Below are 20,516 nucleotides of genomic sequence, written 5' to 3'. Positions count from 1 at the left end.
TGATTTTCAAGGAACTAGGCATAAGTGCAGGATTTTCAATATCAAAAGTATACTCATTACGATATAATGGCTTGTGGTTTTTGATTCAGAAGGCACCTGGGCGATCTTTCCGTAATATGGTAGCAATCTGGACACCAGAGACCATGGTGCAGTCAGGCTGTCCACAGAGAGGGTACGCGAGCTGGATCTGAATCTGCTTTCACTCTAACACATTCTCTAGAATAATTTTTTGTAACGAATTCTGATTTCCAATATATTCCCTTGTCTTTTCTACCTCCCTTGTTAAAAGTAGAGGTGAAAGTAGTTTTGAAATTTCAGCTGCTAGCTTGTCTAGAATATAGCTGCATTATCAGTATTAACACAAGAGTATCGACCAAAAGAGATGATATCAAAGGAGATGATGTTTATTTACATGGGCAAAAAATGGGCTTCTTGTGACCAAGAGAATTTCTTTTAAATTTTAGGGTAAACAGCACCAGCAGTCTCCACGCCTGATTTTCCCACCTGGACTTGCCCTGGTTTTGCTGTGCCTGTTTGTAGCACTCTACTTACAATTCTGGAGTCATTGATGATCTTGAACATGTTATTTAACTTGCCCAAGTCTTAATTCTGTCTGTAGTGAAATGCAGAAATCACATTTAACACTCTGATCTTTTTTACCCTTAATACTCTGATTGTATTAGCAACTTTATCTGATATACATGGGATATTTTATTATTTTATTTTTTATAAATATTTTATTTATTTGAGATAGAGAGAGTAAGTGAGAGAGACAGCAGGATTGGGGGAGCAGAGGGAGAGGGCAAAGCAGGCTCCCCACTGAGTAGGGAGCCCGATGCAGGGCTCAAGACCCTGGGATAATGACCTGAGCCAAAGGCAGATGCCTAACTGACTCAGCCACCCAGGTGCCCTCTGCATGGAACATTTTAGACACTGCTGGAGATACAGCCAGAACGGAGCCCAGTGAGGCTTCTACCCTCAAGGATCCCACCAAGCCATGAGCTCTTTCAAAGCAAACACCGTGTCACTCATCTCTGTACCTCCACCCAGCTCCTCCCCATGCCTAGCTCACTGCCCACAAATGCTCAATAATAACTGTTTATCAAAATTATATAAAAGAAGGGAGCTAGTCACAGGTAGTTAATATGAAACAGAATGTGGCAATCACCTTAGAAGCAACCCAGTATAATGAGATAGGACATGGGAAAAGAACAAATTAGTACCAGCTAGGATGGTCAGGAGGGCTCCAGGAGGGCTCTGGGAAGGCTCCATGGAAGAAATGGCTTCTGACCTCCAAGAATGGACAGGACATTCATTGATAGACTAGTACGGGCCCTGCAGGAGAAAATCTGAGAGACAAGAAAGTTCCTCATTGTCGGTTTTATCTGATGAGTGGTGTGTGTAAGAGATGGTAGCAGCAGATTCGGCTAGAAAGAAGAGTGGGATTGAATTATTAGGAGCCTTAAATTTTTGAGCTTTTAGATTTTAGAGTGTTCTGTAGGAAATGAGCTACTGAGAGTTTTTAAATAAAAAAAGTGGCTTCAGTGGTCATGTCACATTTATAACGCAATCAATGTTGAGCCTGGCACAAAAGGCACTTTCATGTATTCTTTTAAGTTATGACTCAAAACCATGCTGTAAATTAGAGAGCTTTATAGTATGTTAATTATATCTCAATAAAAATAGGTAATAAAAACACCTTCAGTTTTGAGAGGAGGTTGTACAAGCTCCAGAAAACCCACACAACCAACCAAAACCAAAAAACCAGTTTTTTCCTAAAGCTTCTTTTTAACTTTGATGGGATACCCTTTTTTACTCTCAAGAGAGAGAGACTTACACACACACCCACACACACAGAAGGAAGGAGAGGAGAAGAGAAGGGAAGGAGACAAGGAAGGGAAAAAAACCCTCATATTTTCACACCCTCTTTTCTGGCCATATGGGAAGAAACTGTGGTGGGCAATCGGTCCAACTGCTGTCCAAACTAATCCCAGGTCAGATGGACCATTACTGAGCTTCAGGCTTGTGTAACAAGCATCGATTTCTTGCCATCTCCTTAAATTAGGTCTATGAAGATTTTTTTTTTAGGTGGATTCAATCTGGGAGTCCCTTAAATTTCGTGGGTTTCCTGTCTCCAAGCAGGGTATGGTTGATAGATATACCTATATGCATAAATATATAAAGTATATATACATGAAATTTCTTCCCCTGAAGTTGGAAGTTCCAGGATTGACAACACAGCTGTTATATCCCTTCCTGAGACAGTTCATTTAGGAAGATTGGTCCTCCTGGGACACACCTCTTGGAGTTAGTTGAGTGTGTTAAAGAGATTTATTTCCAGACAAATTGGCTTATAAATATGAACCAGGCCGTGAAAGGCAGTCCATAGGGCAAGTCTTAAGGGAACTATTCTTTGTACTTTAGGGACTAGTTTTATGAAAAACCTAATACATAGCTCCTTTTCCTACTACTAGCCTTGGGGATTTTAGTTCACACCGAATGTGACCATTCCTCTTACATTTACTTAATACAGCAGTCCCCCAGGGTTTGTAAACCTATAATTGGACAGTTGAGATCAGGAGGTTAAGAAAACTGACACAGAGAGAGGCTTTATAAGTCTATAAGCAACTTTTTATTGGCTGAGGATTTCTTAAACACCATTTTAATCGTCTCTTGAGAGGCTTCCCTCATCCCATCAGCTGCAAGAGATATCCAGTGAGATGAAGCTGGTGAGCCCTTCCCACGCCAAGCAGGCATGGGCTTCATCCTTCCACTCTGCACAGAAGACTTCTTAGAAGTGGACAGAGAAGATAAGGTTGTAGTCAGATTAACATGAGATGGAAAAAATGCAAAAAGCCACTTAAGGAATTGAATCTAAATCCTAATGCAAGACTTTTGTTTCCAGTGCATCATTTAAGTGTCTTGAAACACTAAAAGTTTCCCTTTATTTCTGAAAACTGTACTTACTGGTGCTTTCTGATGGCTACTTACACTCAACCCCCTTAGAAACTCCCCTAAAGGGCAGCCCCAGGGGCTTAGTGGTTTAGTGCCATCGTCAGCCCAGGGCGTGATCCTGGAGACCTGGGATGGAGTCCCACATCGGGCTCCCTGCATGGAGCTTGCTTCTCCCTCTGCCTGTGTCTCTGCCTCTCTCTCTCTGTGTCTCTCATGAATAAATATATAAAATCTTAAAAAAAAGAAAAGAAAATAAACTCCCCTAAAGGGTGGGGGGATGGGGAGACTGGGCGACAGGCACTAAGGAAGGCATTTGATGGGATGAGCACTGGGTGTTATACAATATGTTGGCAAATTGAATTTAAATTAAAAGTTTTTTTTTTTTATTTATGATAGTCATACAGAGAGAAAGAGAGAGGCAGAGACACAGGCAGAGGGAGAAGCAGGCTCCATGCACCGGGAGCCTGATGTGGGATTCGATCCCGGGTCTCCAGGATCGCGCCCTGGGCCAAAGGCAGGCGCCAAACCGCTGCGCCGCCCAGGGATCCCTAAATTAAAAGTTTAAAAAGAAAAAGAAACTCTCCTAAAGGCTAAGTTCCTCAGGGGGAGGGAGGAACGCAACCTATTCTCCAGGGTTTATGGGAAATGGAGCAATAGGTAGTGCCAGAAGCAGGGAACAGGACCACCAGTCCCTGGGGGGAGGGGAGTGGGGGGTTAGGAGGTGCAGAGTTGGCCTGAGACCAGCAAGATTGTTTCTAGGTATCTATAGCAAAGGATGCCACAGCTCACCACAGTCTCCTACTCTTTCCCTGGGGAATACCTCTCCCTTCCGTGAAGTGCTGTATCTAAAGCACTTTACAGATTGAATGAACCTCAGACTCACCCAGAAGCTGCTGTCAGGGCAAGAAGCCAGGGTTGAAGCAACCTGAGATACATATTAAATCGTTAAAACCTCCCTCAGTTGTTCAAGGTTTTTACAGCAAAGACATCCTGCTCCTGGATTGTATACAGAATCAGAACATGTGGGCATGATACTCAAGGACCATCAAGGGATGCCAGAAGGAAGAGGCACTCATGTGAGGTCCAGACGAATCCCTCCACCCAGACATCTTCCCCAGGGTGCCAGCAAGAGCACACTCTTTGCTGACTCCTTTGCAGCACCTTCTTTTCAGTAACACTCCTACTTGTCTGTTGTTCTTGAAGGCCCTAGAATCCCCCCTTGGAGCAAAGACACTAGAGGGATTTGGGGGAGTTTCTGGGGGAGCATAGAGAGATAGAGCAGCACAACCATTAGGGTTGATGGCAGTGAGGGCCAACTTGCAGGGAGGACAGCACCCAAAGATGCCATTGTTCTTTTTCTGCGCGGGCTGGGGGAATGGAGAGGGCAGGTGCAGCTGGGAGGTTCAGAGGCAGAGATTCGCAGAAGCAGAAGCAGATACATCTTCTCAGCTCCATTTGGTTGTTGGTAAAAGCTCAGGATAGTTTCCACTGTGGATCCTCATACAGGGGCTTTGGAATCAGCCACACAGAGCCAGGATGGCAGCTCCTGTACTCACTTTCCTGAATCTCCACTTCCTTATTTTTCCTTACCCCACCTCATAAAGTCTTACTAGATGGTTACTCAAGCACTGTCAGAAGCTCTTGAGACATATTCACTCGTGTAATCTTCACAGCTACCCTATGATTTTTAGACTAGACTCCATGAGCTGCATTCTACAAATGAAGACACTGGGGCACAGAAAGGCTTACTTACCCCAAGTCACACAGCAGATGACTGAGCAGTGATTTGAACCCAGGTAGTCTGGTATCAGCATCCATGCTCTGGACACATTGCTTTGCTTCTGCAGGATTAGAAAGAAGTACTCCATGAGTAATAATTATTGCTGCTTCAAGTCATCAACATAGCCAATAAGTCATTACCCCTTGATCATCGGTTTTCTTAAAGCTAGAATTCCAGGGAACCATGTTAGCATCTAGCCCAGTAGACTTCAAATTTGTGATCATATATCTCAAGTTGTGAAGCATTCTTGAGCATGGGAATATATTTCCCATAGATGGACATATATTTAGTTATACATAACTTAGATAAATATCCTGTTGTATATATGCCCATTATAAAACACATAGAAATCAAAAATATCAAGGAAGGAATGATAAAAACCAGAAGTCCAAATAATTATCCCTGCTCTTCAGGGCATTCTCTTGTTTACTCCACTTTGAAGACCACTTAGGAACTCACATGGTTCCATCTGGCCAACAAAAACTTAAGAGCCAGCTAAGCCCATCAGATGACCCTGCCTCACCACATTGACTCCTTACCCTGTTAGGCTAGGCCCTAAACCCAATCATCCCCTTGTGGGACACCAGGACTGGTCATTGGCAAACCTATAAGCCAAGCCCAGTGAAGCAGCATCTTCGGCTTTTCTTGTTATGATGCCCTTCTCTCCTCAGCAGCCCCTGCTCCTGGGCCCTCTCAGATGCCCTGTGCTGACCCACATCTCCCTCGACCTCTCCCTTCCTAAGCAGAAGTAGCTCATTTCCATCAATCTACCTGGACTTCAGTATTTCACAGGGTTATTTGCATTTTGAGCCTAATCTCTGATTAAATTTTCAAAGGCTCATTTTCCTCAACAGCCAAATAGGGATGTTAATGCCCCTGTGAGATTTAAACAGGGAATCACTTTTGACCTAGCACACTACCTAGAGAGCTCTGGACACTCAGTATGGCTCCGTCCAGGGCCATGGAGTCAGAAGCTAGAAAGGAAGACTGCTTTCCCTTATAGGAGAGTAAACAGAAAGACATATTACCTCAAAACTATACCATGTCCTCCTAAAGCCCATCTAAGCCAAATGGTGCTAGGCTATCTATGAACTTCTGAGGCCCCACATCCAGAAGAGACTCTAAGTAATATAGAGATTTGGATGTGTCTTTGGCTTTCTCATTTGAAGATGCGGCTTTGACAGGGACTCCCTGTGGCTTAGTCTTTCAAACCCCACTAAACACACAGGTATTAGCTTCCCTCCTCCTGAAAAGCCCCTTCCCACTCCTGGCCCTCCCTGACCACTCATGAGAAAGGCACCGTTCCGAGGCCAGAGAAGGGAGGTAGGGGGGGAGAGGCTGCCCCAGAGGGCTTTAGGGCAGCTGTTTATATTATAATTAAGGTTTTACAGCAGAAACTGAAATGTAGCTTGACTATTCCAACAAGGCGCTGGAGGTAATTACCACTGCTAGAGGCGTTCTCCACTGCCAATTATTTCGCTCCCTAATTGAATAACTTAGGCCGCATTGTAGAGGGGCAGGGAAAGGAGTTTGCTTCAAACCTGGATGTTCCTTCAGAGGCTTCAGAACAGCAGAACACACTCAGTCCCAACCTTTTCCTAACGCCTCTCCCCGGAGTATGGTGTAGACGTTGTGAACTCGAGTCCTGGAGTACCACCACTTACTCCCTTGGGCAGACCACTCAAACCCCCTGAGTCTGTCCCTTCAGCTATAACGTGGGTCTAATTGAAGTGTGGACCTCAATGCTTTTGTGAGCATTAAACCAAAGATAATAACCCTGGCACGCAGGGAAATTGGAATAATTATGGCTTAAGGAGATGGCGCCAATAGCGAGTGTGGCTGCGGAGGAGCAGGTGCTTTTGTCTTCCCTGAACAGATGGGGAAACTGAGGCAGAAAGCACACTTCGGTCTCCTGTGAAATAGTGTAGTAAGTGAGGGCCAGCATCAGATAAAAAATGTACTTCCTGGGATCCCTGGGTGGCGCAGCGGTTTAGCGCCTGCCTTTGGCCCAGGGCGTGATCCTGGAGACCCGGGATCGAATCCCACATCAGGCTCCCGGTGCATGGAGCCTGCTTCTCCCTCTGCCTATGTCTCTGCCTCTCCTTCTCTCTCTGTATGACTATCGTAAATAAATTTAAAAAAAAATTAAAAAAAAAAAAGTACTTCCTGGGCCAAATAGGAGTGATTTCTTTTGAGTTGTGGAGGATGTGACTTCTCCCAAGAAAGTTGGACAGATCTCCAAGGTATCCAGCTCTTGGCCGGGGGGGGGGGGGGGGTGGTGTTTCTCTGCTCTTCCCTTTCACACAAAGCACCCAGCACTGTGCTCAGTACCTGGTTTCATCACCAATGCCTGGGCAAGCCCACGACGAATATCCCATGCACTTGCAGGGAGTTTTCTGCGTCTAACATTTTCTTCTACTTTTCAGCACATCAGTCTCCACCACCTAGAAAAGTACCACTCCTGGTTTACAAATCAGGAAATAGAAGCTAAAAGAGATTAAAGAGCATAAGCTCAATCAAGGAATAAAGGATTAGGATTAATCATGCACTCCCTCCCCAAGGTCCAACTCCTTGGCCTCTGGCATCAGACAGTTTGTTTAAAACATCTCAAAAGGGCAGCCCCAGTGGCTCAGCAGTTTAGCGCCGCCTTCAGCCCAGGGTGTGATCCTGGAAACCCGGGACTGAGTTCCACGTCGGGCTCCCTGCATGGAGCCTGCTTCTCCCTCTGCCTGTGTCTCTGCCTCTCTCTCTCTCTTTCTGTGTGCCTCTCATGAATTAATAAATAAAATCCTTAAAAAATAAATAAATAAAAAATAAAAATTAATAAAACATCTCAAAAGCCAGTGATAGTGATTCTCAGAATTTGGTGTTTGTACAAGTCTCCTGGGGAATGTGTTTTAAAAATGGAGATTCCAGGACCACATCCAGGGCTTCCCATTCTCTGGGTCTCAGGGAGGGTCCTGGGATCTGAACATGCTCAGGATTTTCTGATTTCAGTGGTTCCAAGTCTACACTGTGAAAGATTCTGGACTAAGAAAACATAGGATGGGCAGTGGAGATGTCTGAGATCCCGCCTGCATGACCTCAGTTGACTGACTTAAACTTTCTTGAATATTAGTTTCCTTAACTGTAAATGAAGATAACGATAATTGACTTTCAAGGGATTTTTTTGTGAGAATTCAATGAGATAATGCATGCAAGGCTCTGAGCACAGTGCTTGGCGCATTGAAAATGCTCCGGTAGGTTAGTAGTTATTAGCATTACCGCTGTTGTCTTAATACAGAAATATAGCCAAGCCCTGTGTGACTCAAGGGATAAATTCCTACCTTATCACTTGGAGTCATTAAATCTACAGAAAATTGAGGTATAAAAGAGACATAAGTAGGATTTGATAAACAAATCATTTTTTAATAAGAGTGATTCATTTTAACTGCCTTGGGGGTAGGGTGTTGGTAGATAAGCAACTGTTCTCCAATTAGCAGACACTGATTAACGGTAGGAAAGGCAGGCAGTTGGTGGGTATGCCAAGGGGGGCTTCTTGATAACTGCCTTTAAGTTGATGTGGTCTGTACGACAAAAGCATCGGCAGACAGCACTGATGTAGACGAGGATGTGAGAACACACGCCCACTGATGCCCAGTGCCAACCTCCCTGCACTTTGGCAAGCGTATCCGAATCCGAATCTCCAACAGGTCTCCTAGCTGAGTGGAGAGGGACTTTGGCTTTTTCCTGGAAAAAAGTCTGCCTTGAGACTGCTTTAGGACTGTTTCCCTGGTCTCCCAGGGGAAAGGGAGAGCAGAATATCAGAAGTAAAACAAATGGCACTAAATAGATAGTCTACAGATGATCTGTGGTGGACTCTCTCATTCTCTCTCTCTCTCTCTCTCTCTTTCTCTCTCTCTTTCTCTCTCCTCCCTAGAATTTGGCAGAGGGTCCTGGTGGAGTATGGAGTGACTGTGTCATCAAGGACACCACAGCTTATTTGCCTCCGGTTGGAGGCCTGGACTTCATCAGAGTCTCCTTGAAGTTTGTCACTTTGCTCAGGCCACTTCCCTCCCGCACTTGGTTGTGGCCAACTAGACACATGAAACCAAATTTCTGGCTGAAAGAAACCCACAGACACCCTTGGGTGCACATCCTGGCATTCCCCAGGGAATGTGCACAGAGAGAGGAACAGTACGTCCACACCCAGTTGCAGGAGAGCGGTATCCCTCAAGCCGAGGTGAGGGACTCATACCCTGGCCCTTCCTTGGGAGACTTGAATCCCTTTGGAGTGAAAGCAAACTACTCCAGAGAGTCATGCAGTCAGCTACCTGCACCATAGAAATTGGTCGACCTTGAAAACTCCACCCCCTGGGGCGGCTGGGTGGCTCAGTGGTTGAGCCTTGGGCTCAGGTCGCGATCCTGGGGTCCTAGGATTGAGTCCCACATCGGGCTCCCCAGAGGGAGCCTGCTTCTCCCTATGCTTGTGTCTCCGCCTCTCTGTCTCACGAATAAATTTAAAAAACATTTTTTTTAAAGAAAAGAAAACTCCACCTCCCAAACCCTCTTCCCTGGAGCAAGTATTTCTGTCTCCAGTGCCCAGGGAGATGGGTCCAGCAGATTAATCCCTAGCCTTCCTCTCTGAGCACCCCCCATCCCCCTGCTGGCGTCCCCCATGGGCAGAAGGCTCACCACAATGGGGAGAAAGGCTGCAGAAACAGGGAACAGAGGTCAGCCCTGCTCTAACCTCTTCTCCAAAATCCTCCCCTTTTAATTTCTCCTTCCTTGTCAGCTGTCTGTCCTTCATGACTCGCATTTGTCTCTGTCACCTGTCCCCTGCGACTTTGTCCCTCTCTGAATCCCATGCAGCTGGGCTCAGCACTGGGCATGCCACGGACTTCGTCCCTGAGAAGTCACTGACAGATGCAAGAAGGAAGCAGTGCAGGGGCACGGGAGGGCCCCTGAGGGTGAGGAGAGCAGGCTCATCGTCTCCAGTCCTCCTTCCCCGAAGGAAAGAGACAGTGGGGAGAGAACAATGACTCTTCCTCTTTTACCCACAGCCTGGCTCCACAGTGATGCTCCTCGCTCACTGTTGGCGGTCAGTGTGGGAAACCACATATTTGCCTGGGATCTGCTGCCTGTTACACAAAAAAATTCAAGACCCCCTCTAGGTTTCAGTCTTTATTTTCCTGCCTTCTTCCCTATGTCCATCTCTATCATCTCCTTCCCTCACATACCCAAACAACTTAGCCAACCACTGTGGCCTCCATACCCTGCAAAGACACTTTGTCCTTCCCTCTCCTTCCCTGGCTCAGCTGGTCCTTCCAGGGCAGTGGGTTAAGGAGCCCACTGTTCCTGGGACCCACTCAGATCTCATTGTCTCTATCATTCATCTTCCAAGAGGTGAAATTACCCAGAATGGGAAGTACATACCTGCTGCTGCTGGGGACATGGGGCTTCTAGCTTTCGGCTTCCAACCAGATGGGTGGGAGAGATGGAGTTTAGTCACTTCACTCAGCAAGGATCTGGGAAGGGGTTGCTGTGGATGGAGAATCTCATTAGTTTTGACATTATCATTTGGAAAAAAATAAGACATACCACTCACTGTCCCTTGAGGAGGAGCCTCTTCATGATAGGTATGTTGTGCTCCTGAGGAATTATCACCCCCCAAAACTGAAGCATCAAGATTGCATTCAGGCACCCAGGAACTGCTGGTTGCAGGAAGTTGGTCTGACAGTTCCTCAAGGTCATGAACTTTCACTGGGGGACAGGGATCAGTGTCCCATCATCCCTTCTGTGCCCTCCCCAGGCACCTCGGTAGCGTCAGACACAATATATACTCTGACTAACCTTGAAGCACGTTCTTTATTTGGTTTCCAGGGACCACGAACTCCTGGTTTTCTATAGGACACTCCTTTGCTGGGTCTTCCTTCTCTTTCAAATTCCTAATAGATGGAGTAACTTGGGGCTCAGTCTTTGGGACCTTTTCTCTACTATTCCACCTCTCATTGTCATCTCTTTCACTCAAGATTTAAATATCATATTGAATCATAGAAACATCTGCTATTCAATATTTTCATCTATGAAATAGCTATTTCCATGGTTGCATCTAATGCTATGTCTGTGCTAACTCCCAAATCCATGTCTCTACCCCCTGACCTCCTCGAGATCCATACTCACTTATCCAGCTGCCTCCATCTCGGTGTCCAATCAGCATCTCCAGAGGAACCCGAGCAGCTCAGAGCAGGGAACTAGGCTTCCGTGCCACATGCACTCCACTCTCATCTTCCCCATCTCTATTCAGGAAATTTTAACTCTTCCAGTTGTGTGGATCAAAACCCTTGCAGTCCTTGCTCCCTCTCTCTCCCCTGAGCTACAGAAGGCAGTCTGTTGGTGCTAGCTCCCTTCTCACACCCTCACCCCATTCCTCCTGGGGCTGTCGCCCAGATTAGTGTAACAGCATCCTTACTGGCTCCTGCTTTGCCTCTTGGACTCTATAATTTATTCTCTGTACAGAAGTCACTGGAATCTTTCCAAACCATTAGTTGTATCATGCCACCATCCGCTCCACAAGTCTTCCAATGTCTTCCTGTAACACCCACAACAAAATCTCAGTTCACCCTAATTCTAACCCCTGCCTGGCTCTACTTTCATCTCCTGTGCTTTCTTCATTCAGCCATACACCAGGGCCCTCATATGTCCAATTTCCTCTGCTCTAACACTCACTCCACTTAGTTCCATCTCTATTCCCATATCACCCCTTCTGGAAAGGCTTTCCCAGACCATCCCATTCTCAGGCAATACTTATCCCCTCATCTTGCTTTATTTCATGTGCTTACCACACAACACTACATTATATAATCACATGCGTGTTTACTGTCCATATTTCAACTAGAATCTAAATTCTCTGAGGGCAAGGATTTTTGTTGGTTTGGTCAGTGCCCTGTCCTAGTGTCTGGTGCATAGTAGAGACTCAATAAAAATTTGTTAAATGAATGAATGAATTGATGAGTGAACATGCAAGGCCCTTAGCTCTGTATCCTATGAGACTCCAATAGACACTTGGTGACAAGCTGGGTCAACAGTTTAATAATGATATGGTACTAAGATTGTGCTTCTGTGTGAGTTTGTTGTTCTTGGAACATTTTCCTGAAATATGATAACTTCTACCTCCTTTACCTATCAGGATGGAGGATTCCAGAGCAGGGGATCAATTTCTCTACTTCCACTCTTTCTATCCAAAGCATTAAGACTTTGCTCTTCATGCAGGGACTATGGCATCTATGGTGCTGGCTATCACAAACACACACACACACACACACACACACACGCACACACACATGCCAATAATGATAAAAACAATCATAGACTTTCATTAAGATCTTATGAAGCACCAAGCACTATTCTAAACTCTGCTACATATATTATCTCATGTCTAGATGACTTAATAGCTCTGTAAAGCAGGCATGAATTTCTTTTTTTTTAATTTTTATTTTTACTTTTTTAAATTGGAGTTCAATTTGCCAACATATAGCATATCACCCAGTGTTCATCCCATCAAGTGCCCCCATCATCACACTCAGATGAGGAAACTGAGGTACAAAAGAAACTAAGTAGCTTCAGAGTTCACAAACCTGGTAAGAGAAAAGGCCAGATACCTCTGAAATTTTAGTTTTGGGAAAGGACTTTTAGGAGCTACTTACCCATCGAATGTCTCACCCCCTCACCCTCATTCCTGTCAAGATTTAGCTCCAATTGCTCAAAGCTCTGAAGACTATCATAAGCACAAAGGCAACAAGCATTAGGGACATCTGATATCTCAGTGAGAAAGATCCTGGATCCCCATGCCTACTATAGGAATGCAATCGCACCAAAGCTGTCATCAAGTCACACCATGAGGCTCTGTTCCCTCATTGATCCTGTGAGGGCCCTCTGCTTCCCTCATGATGCACCCTCTCTCCTAGCCCAGTTGTAGGGCTGTGTCTGCCTCACACCCTCAAGTGAACAACCAAATCCATGTAGCAACTGATTTACACCCCACCTCCACCGACCTTGACCTCACTTGTTAGCTCAGCACCATCTGGTAAACAGAATCCTGATGCCCCAGTCTCAACCCCCTTCACCTGACAGGTAGCACCTAAAGCCATGTGTCTTATGAAAAAAAAATCACAGCATCTACTCTGCCAAGAAATGGGGATCCCTCCCCAGGCCTGTGTGTTGATGCCTGTCTCCTGCTATGCTGGCAATGGTACAAACAGGCTGCCTGGAGGCCTGCTGCTTTTCTCAAGGGAAGAACTGACAGGAGACACTGGGACCCTGTTCCCAGCAGGCCTCTGCCCCCTCCAGGCAGTGCCAGACCAGTGAAGAAGTAGGGGAAGGGGAGGGATGTCTCTCCAAGTAAGAGAACAAGTAAAAAGATAAATGGAACCAATTTCAAAAGGAGTTACAGGGCATCTGGGGAAGTAAGACTCCTGGGTTATAGTTAAGGCTCTGAAGCATCAATAATATGCTTGACATCCATGCTCCCCTTCTTTTGGACTCATCAAATGCTTTCAGGGATAACCCCCAGGTCCCCTTCTCACAGCTAGACAGGCCTCACCTTTCACAGCACCAGAAACAAAGACTGCCGATACTCAAATATTATGTGCAAAGGCTGCTAGTCTAAATGTTAATACAGAAAGATTCGAAGGCATACTTGTATGCAGGTCTCCCAGAAAAATGGTATGGCTAGGATGAAGACAAGAGCCGGGAGAGAGAAAATGTTAGCTTAAGAAATCCCTGGCCTCTCCCGGGTGCGAGATGGAAACTGAGTTGGGAATGAGACGTCCTTGTCATTGTTCCATGAAGTAGTCAATGCCAGCCCTACGTACCACCCAGCCCATCATCACTGGGCAGTCCAAGGTAACTCGTCTGGGTCCTGGGACTCTGCCCCACTCCATGAGCCATCCTCCATCCAATGATCTAGGACACTGTGAAGCCTTTGCTAAGCACCAGTGAACTGTGTGACTTTCAGATAGCTCTACTTTTGTGGGTATCAGTCTCCTCAACTGCAAAATGAGGCAACAAGGAAATGATTTCTTAAGTCACACGTTTCAACTCCCATATACTGGAGTTTAATAAGGGCCGATAGTGGAATATCATCAGGAAGAGCCTTTGCTCTTCATGGAATGGTTGCTGGCAATTTCCACAAAAATAAGCAGCAGCATCCCCCCTCCCCCAGCCTGGCTTTTAAATTTTAATCAAAGCTCACAAACTGAGCACAGTCCACATATGTGATAGCGGAGGGGCTGATCACATATTCACTTCATTGTTACCCAGATACTTTCACCATCCTTCATGAGGTAAGTGACCATCTTATTGGACAACTTTAAAATCATTTCCTAATTAGTGACTAATTGCCAAGACTATGATGGGCACTTTAGAGAATGCAGAGAACTTCTATTATCTCCATCTTTAGGAGAAAAAATAATGAATCTGTAAGACACAACTAGAAATTAATACGAGAAATTTAGAATCATGCTTTTTTATTTTTTAAAGATTTATTTGAGAGAGAGAGAGAGAGAGAGAGAGAGAGAGAGAAAATGGGGGGAAAGGAGCAGAGGGAATGGGAGAGAGAGAATCCCAAGCAGATTCCCCAGTGAGTGTGGTGCCCAACATGGGACTCAATCTCATGATCTGAGCCAAAATCAAGACTCAGATGCTTAACCAACTGAACCACCCAGGTGCCCCAGAAGCATACTTTAATTTTTAAAGTTTAAGATCTCATGGCTGCTCATTTTAAAACTGGGCAACCATAAAAGTCTAATTCTACCTTTGAAGGACAAATAGAAATGAACAATATTAATATCAAATTATATCACTAAAGACAAGTAATCACTGGCTTCATGCAAATGTGCATAAAATATTTACTTTAGCTCAAGTATCAAATTCTCTCAAGGGAACATCTGACCTTTCTCAGCACTAAGGTTGGCCATTTTGGTATCAACATTACATAGACTTTAGATTTTAGCACCACAGTCTTATAGACAGAACCAGCTACATAATTTGTAGAATCCAGTGCAAAATGAAAATGGAAGGTTCCTTGTTCAAAAATGACTAAGACTTTCAAGATAACAACAACAGAGTATTAAATATGCCTTTTGCTACTGCACAGATCACATACCTACACATAGCCTGCTCATAGATGATCCAGAATTAACATTGGATTAACAGATCCAGAATCAATGGTGAACATTAAACCAGTGCTTCCAAGAACTTTCCATCCATTAACTCCTTTAATCCTCAGAACAGCTTTAGGGGGAAAGTGCAATTATTCTCCCTATAAGAGGGCAAATAGAGGTACAGGCAAGTGAAGGGTCCTGCTCATGGATGCACAGACATGAGGCAGGGCTAGGGCCAGCACTGAGGCAGACCAGATCCAGGTTCTATACTGCTTCTAGTATCCATTTTCCAGAACTGAGTCTGGAAATTACATGAATAGATTTCCACTCTGCAGTCTTAACTTTCTTCTCTGCTAAGATTAACTCTGGGCTTGCATAACTCTGAAGTAGTCACAGCTCCAGGGACCTGCCATGACTAGGGTGTTTTGCATGTGTGTCACTGGGTGTATGTGGACAAAGTGACTGTAAGTGCAGGGAGCTGGGATTTGTTTCCCCAGACACCCTACATGTTACTGACACCCACCAGTGGAAGCCTCCTGATACCTGACCATCAAGGCTTTGGGTAAAAACAATCCCTCCTGACCACAACTCGTTCACCTTAAGGGCAGAGCATGCTATGGTGACACTCCTAGGAGAGTTGAGGTAGGTCTGCTGGTGCACCTGGAAGGGCAAGGCAGAGGTAAGATGGGTTTGGGATGGTAGATACCAAGACCAAGTTTAGCTTTCTTTGGCTACTACTCTTAACCATTATTTTTCTTCTCACTGAAGAATAACTCATGGCCCACACCATGACTTGCCATCCACAACATTATAGGCTTTCTCAGGCAAACTCTGCTCCTGTAAATGGCTTTCAAGGCTGCTCTTTCTCTCTCAAACTGCTGGTTTCTCTCAAATCCTTTTACCTTCTAAGGTCATAATTTCGAGAAAATTTATTTTTCTCAGAAAGAACAAGAGTCACCAACAGTTGCTGCTGAAACAGACATGAGGGAACAGTCAGCCCAGTGCACCCACTCTGTAGATGGGGAAACCAGTGACACAAACTGGGGTCTACTCTCACAGGCATAGGTGAGGCCACACGAGCAGACCCCAGATATTTACAGCCCACAGAGGCCCCAGGATGTCCCTTCTCCCTACAGAGCTACATCACACCAAGTCAGCGGACACTGCAGGGCATGTCTAGACTCTCTTCATTGGATTTCCCATTAAAGAGATGCTGAGACAGTTTTTTTCTCTGGAAATAAATACCTATATCGTATAGCAAAAATATATAGCAAAGGGGCCGGAAAAATCCACTGTGCACATATAAAAAAAAAGTTATAAATAAACAGGATGGTCAGAAAGCAGATTAAACTTCCAAGTTGAAAATAGGAAGTAGAAGATAAAAGAGCTGACCTACTCAGAACTATTGCTCCTGCTCAATGGTGTCCTCCTGCCCTGGCTACGCAGCACTCAAACTCAGAGAAGTATGGACTCTGGGAACCAAGAAAGATCTTCGAGGTCAGAGACAGTCTGGGCCAACTTCTCACCTTGGGGACGATGCAAACTGAGGCTCAGAGAAATGAGGACACTTGTCCGAGGTCACACAACTCAAGTCTGTTAATCAACCCGAGGCTATTCTTTTAGCCATTGAAGAAACCGCAATGGATGGGTTATTTGGTCTCAGGCAAAGAAAACTTATTATCTAATAGTTGGATATCTTTTCTGGGTGGTACGAAAATCTCAAACACATCACCTAGTAGGGAAATGTAATCACAGTTTTTAATTAACATAAAGTCTCTGCGACATTTTTTTGTTGTTGTTATATTACTTCCATACAGTGTAAATCAATTAACTGAAACGGGCTAGTGGGTACAGAGAGTGGCGGTCAGTCACTGGACAGATAATTGCTCTGTTGCTGAGATTAACACCTTATCATGCTATTAGGACCGCTTATGAATCTTGTAGTCCTGACAAAGCCTACAATTTAGAGACTATCCATTCCAGCTGTCTCCATTTCTGTGGCCTCCTACACGCAAACAATTGTTGCACTAAGTGCTGCATTTAATTAAAGGCCCTTCCCATGTCATGGCTATAGTCACAGAAAAGACAAGAGACCTCGTTTGTTTAAAGCACACACACACACACACACACACACACACACACACACACACACTCTTCTTGCTGGTGATTAGTTAGCTTTAAAGCAATCAGGATTGAAGTCTGGGAGGCCACCAAAGAAGGGTAAGATATTGATGACTCTTGAATTGGAAATTGCAAAGTGCACACTACCGCTCCTTTTATGACTTAATGTAGAGTCACAAACAAGAACCAGGACCCTGGGCCTTTTCTCACTTTCAAGGGTCATTTCCTCCCAACTTGGAGTTCTCTGCCACTCCCGAAAAGTCTGACGAAGCATCTCACTTGCATTGTCTTTAACTCTTAGATTCTGATGCAGGAGACCCCAAGTCCATGACAGACGATACAGGTCTGACCGAGTACGGAAAACCTGGACTGAAGGCCTTCAGATTGATTGTATTATCTGAGTAAAAAGAGAAACCCATCTACAATGTGGCTTTGCTTCTATTTTAACAAAGGGAAGCTTTTCCTGGGGCAATCCTTCCTGGAATAGGAGACAACCAAAAAAAAAAAAAAAAAAAAATCAAACAGGCAACAAATAATTTTACCATTACCAGGTAATATGTGTTAATTGCTCAGTTTATATACTCAGAATGACATACCATTAGAGACTGTGTATGCATTGTAACTAGAGCATTAATAAATTTAAAATGTGCCTATTAGGATGACAGCTTTGGAGGTGCAAAGGAATAACAGTTATCACTTGGCAGAAGCCGCTCTCACCCCATCTGCTGAGACTTTGCATACATTTTCAGCTTCCTGAGCAATGATTAGGCCTGTCAGAACCTCTTTAACCTTCTAACTGCTGGTCCCCACTGGCCGTAATTAGAGACTAATGAATTCAGAAGATGCAGGCCGTGAGGAAAACTGCCTTGACAGTTTGTGTACAAATTAAGCCCCAATTACTTCATGCATCTTTTGCATCGCTGATACAAGTCTCTGTTATTATTTTTGAATATGGTCATTTTAGCAGAAACGAAGAACTTGGCTAATGTATTTTGTCATTTTTATGGCTCGTCATAAAGAAAAAACATACTGGGCGGGTCATGAATATGTGAAATAAACTACGGCGGATTATAAAAAGAAATTAATTTTCCTCTTGGGAATACCCGACCACCTTTTTAGCACCCCTGCTGGGTATACTTATTAATTTGGTTATTGTTATTCAGATAAGATCTGCCATCGAAGGAGCCCGACTAACTAGCTGGTTGTTGGGTTTAGGGTTAGACCCAGAGTTAAGGAGCATTTCGAAGTGAGATACTCTGCATCTTTAGTCCTAGCAGTGGAGGTTGCTTGGAGCACACCTGCTGAAAATGCTTTGTTCTCTGCCCTCAGTGGCCCCTCTACCTGCTATGGCTGTGACCAAAGTTTGCAACTCCAAGAGGTAGGAGTTTAAAATCACAATGCTAAGGTTTGATGCCATATTCCTTTAAAAACTCCCAAATATGATGATATTTCACCTTATTTCAATCTCCACTGGTCAGTTCAACCACATATTCAATCTCAGTGTTTTGAGGGGATCCGTTCTCCTACTCTATGAGATCACACAAGAGGCCTGGCCTGTGTGTTTCCAGAAAGCCAAGGGGAGTAGATGGGCCTTTCTACATGATGATCATCACCTTTAGGACTTTTTCTTTAGCTACAAGATGCTGCTGCAGAGAACTGGTCCTGCCACCTGTCTCTGGATTCTGCTGCTCCGGGAAAGAGCAGCCCAGAGACCCATCTATCAATGGACCTTCCCTACGGAGAACCGCTCTCCTGCAGCTCTGCTGCACTGAAGTTCCTGCATGCTGAGGGACTCTTGTCTTTGCTCTTTCTCCCTGCCCCACATCAACCTCAGAGGGATAGAATAATTTCCCTTCTGTCTGGCCACTTTTGTCTCCCCAGCTCAAAGCCCCTCTTCCCATTCCCTCCTGTGGTAAGCAGAATAATGCCCCCCACCTCCCAAGTCTACCTCCCAATTCCCAAAACCCGCAAATATGTTATCTTACACAGTTAAAAGGAATTTGCAGATGTGATACATTAAGGATCTTGAGGTGGACAGACTATCTAGGTGGACCCCATCCAATACAAAAGTCCTTATAAGAGGGAAGCAAGAGATGAGAACCAGTAGCAGGTGTGAAGACAGAAGCAAAAGGTTGGAGTGATACAAGAAGAGGTCACAAGCCGAGGGATGCAAGTGGTCTCTGGAAGCCAAAAAAAAAGCCAGACAACATATTCTGCCCTTAAGTCTTCAGGAGAAATCAACACCTTGATTTTAGACCTCTAATCTCCAAACCATAGGAGAATAAGTGTGTACCATTTTAAGCCACTACATTGGTGATAATTTGTTACACCAGCAATAGGAAATGAATACACCGTCTCCTAAGAAAACATAAAGATTTGGGTTTGTGTTCCAGTAACTATTATTCCCATAATCATGGATAAAGTATTATACTCCCTGCTTTCTCAGATTGAAATAATACACTGTCCTGAAGTTATTATGAGAATTAAGGGAATTAAAGAATCTAATTTGATATGTGGAACATGGCAGATACTCAATAAAAAGTTGACGAATGCAACCCAAAACTGAGTCTTAGGGTGAATATGAACCAAGAGTGTCAGCTCCTACTTGGTTCTTCCATATTTTTCATCCCCAGATCCTCATAACCGGATCTACTGATGGTCTCCACATGCATGTTCCAGCCTGTCTGTTCCTGAATGGCAGGAAGCAATAGTCTGTGTCCAGTGAATTTGAACTTGACCTACTCTTAAGCTCTGAGTTCCGTGACCCAGACCCAGATCTCTGGTCTCACAGAAGCTATCTTTATCAGCCAAAAATTATGTGGATCCCAAATCTGATGAGGAAGATCATGGTGCTTGAGTAGTTCCAAAGTTCTAGCTGAACCTGTTAGTGTGTTGGCTTCATTTTGGGATTAAGTATCCACCTAAACTGCACCTCAACCTTACAAATAAGAAGCTTTAATTCTATTTGCTTACCCTGCTAAGGACTCCTGTCTAGGACCTGAAGCCATGCCCTTAACCCAACCTGCTAACATAAGGGCATAGACCCCACCTAGTCCTTACATAACTATTCCTTTTTGGGCTCGTATCCTTCCCCTCTACCCCTGAATTTAACTACATACATAAGTCACCCCTGGAAAGATTCCTGGATGAAAACCAAAATCTAGCTTAATTTACAGGATTTGACTCATACCTTAATACCTTTTTATTATACTCCAAGCAACTGATCAGATACTTTGAGCCCAACATTGTTCAGAATGAGGACTGAGGTGCTTATACTCAGTGTTCCTGGACCACTACCTGTCTTCTTCATACCTGTCTGGGTAGCAGATTTCCTCCAGATAAGGAAGTTCCCACCCTGGATGTTCATGTTCCTCATGTTCTAGATTGCCATCAGCACATTCTAATGGCGACTCTGACGTCTAATTACATGCATACCTCGAGATATTGTGGATTTGGTTCTAGACCCCTGCAATAAAGTAAAAAAGCACAAAAAAGCTTGTCACAAAAAAGCAAGTCAA

At 44.5% G+C, this 20,516-nt stretch overlaps 1 protein-coding gene across 5 annotated transcripts in view; it reads right to left on the bottom strand.

The window, feature by feature from the left end:
* Positions 1-2,609: 2,609 nt before the first annotated feature.
* Positions 2,610-20,516, bottom strand: part of LOC112921781 (uncharacterized) — a 201,441-nt gene continuing 183,534 nt past the window's right edge. For all 5 annotated transcript variants that reach the window (XR_011996381.1, XR_011996382.1, XR_011996378.1 and 2 more), the window contains 3 exons: positions 10,151-10,256; positions 7,067-7,179; positions 2,610-4,796 (listed from right to left, as the gene is read on the bottom strand). The gene's annotated coding sequence lies outside the window, so the exon portion shown is untranslated. The remainder of the gene's footprint in view (positions 4,797-7,066; positions 7,180-10,150; positions 10,257-20,516) is intronic.

The sequence above is a fragment of the Vulpes vulpes genome, chromosome 13 (genome assembly GCF_048418805.1).
Source record: "Vulpes vulpes isolate BD-2025 chromosome 13, VulVul3, whole genome shotgun sequence".
In the NCBI taxonomy this organism is placed as follows: domain Eukaryota; kingdom Metazoa; phylum Chordata; class Mammalia; order Carnivora; family Canidae; genus Vulpes; species Vulpes vulpes.
The sequence above is the reverse complement of the archived record's forward strand: the minus strand, read 5'-3'. Positions and strand labels throughout refer to the sequence as shown.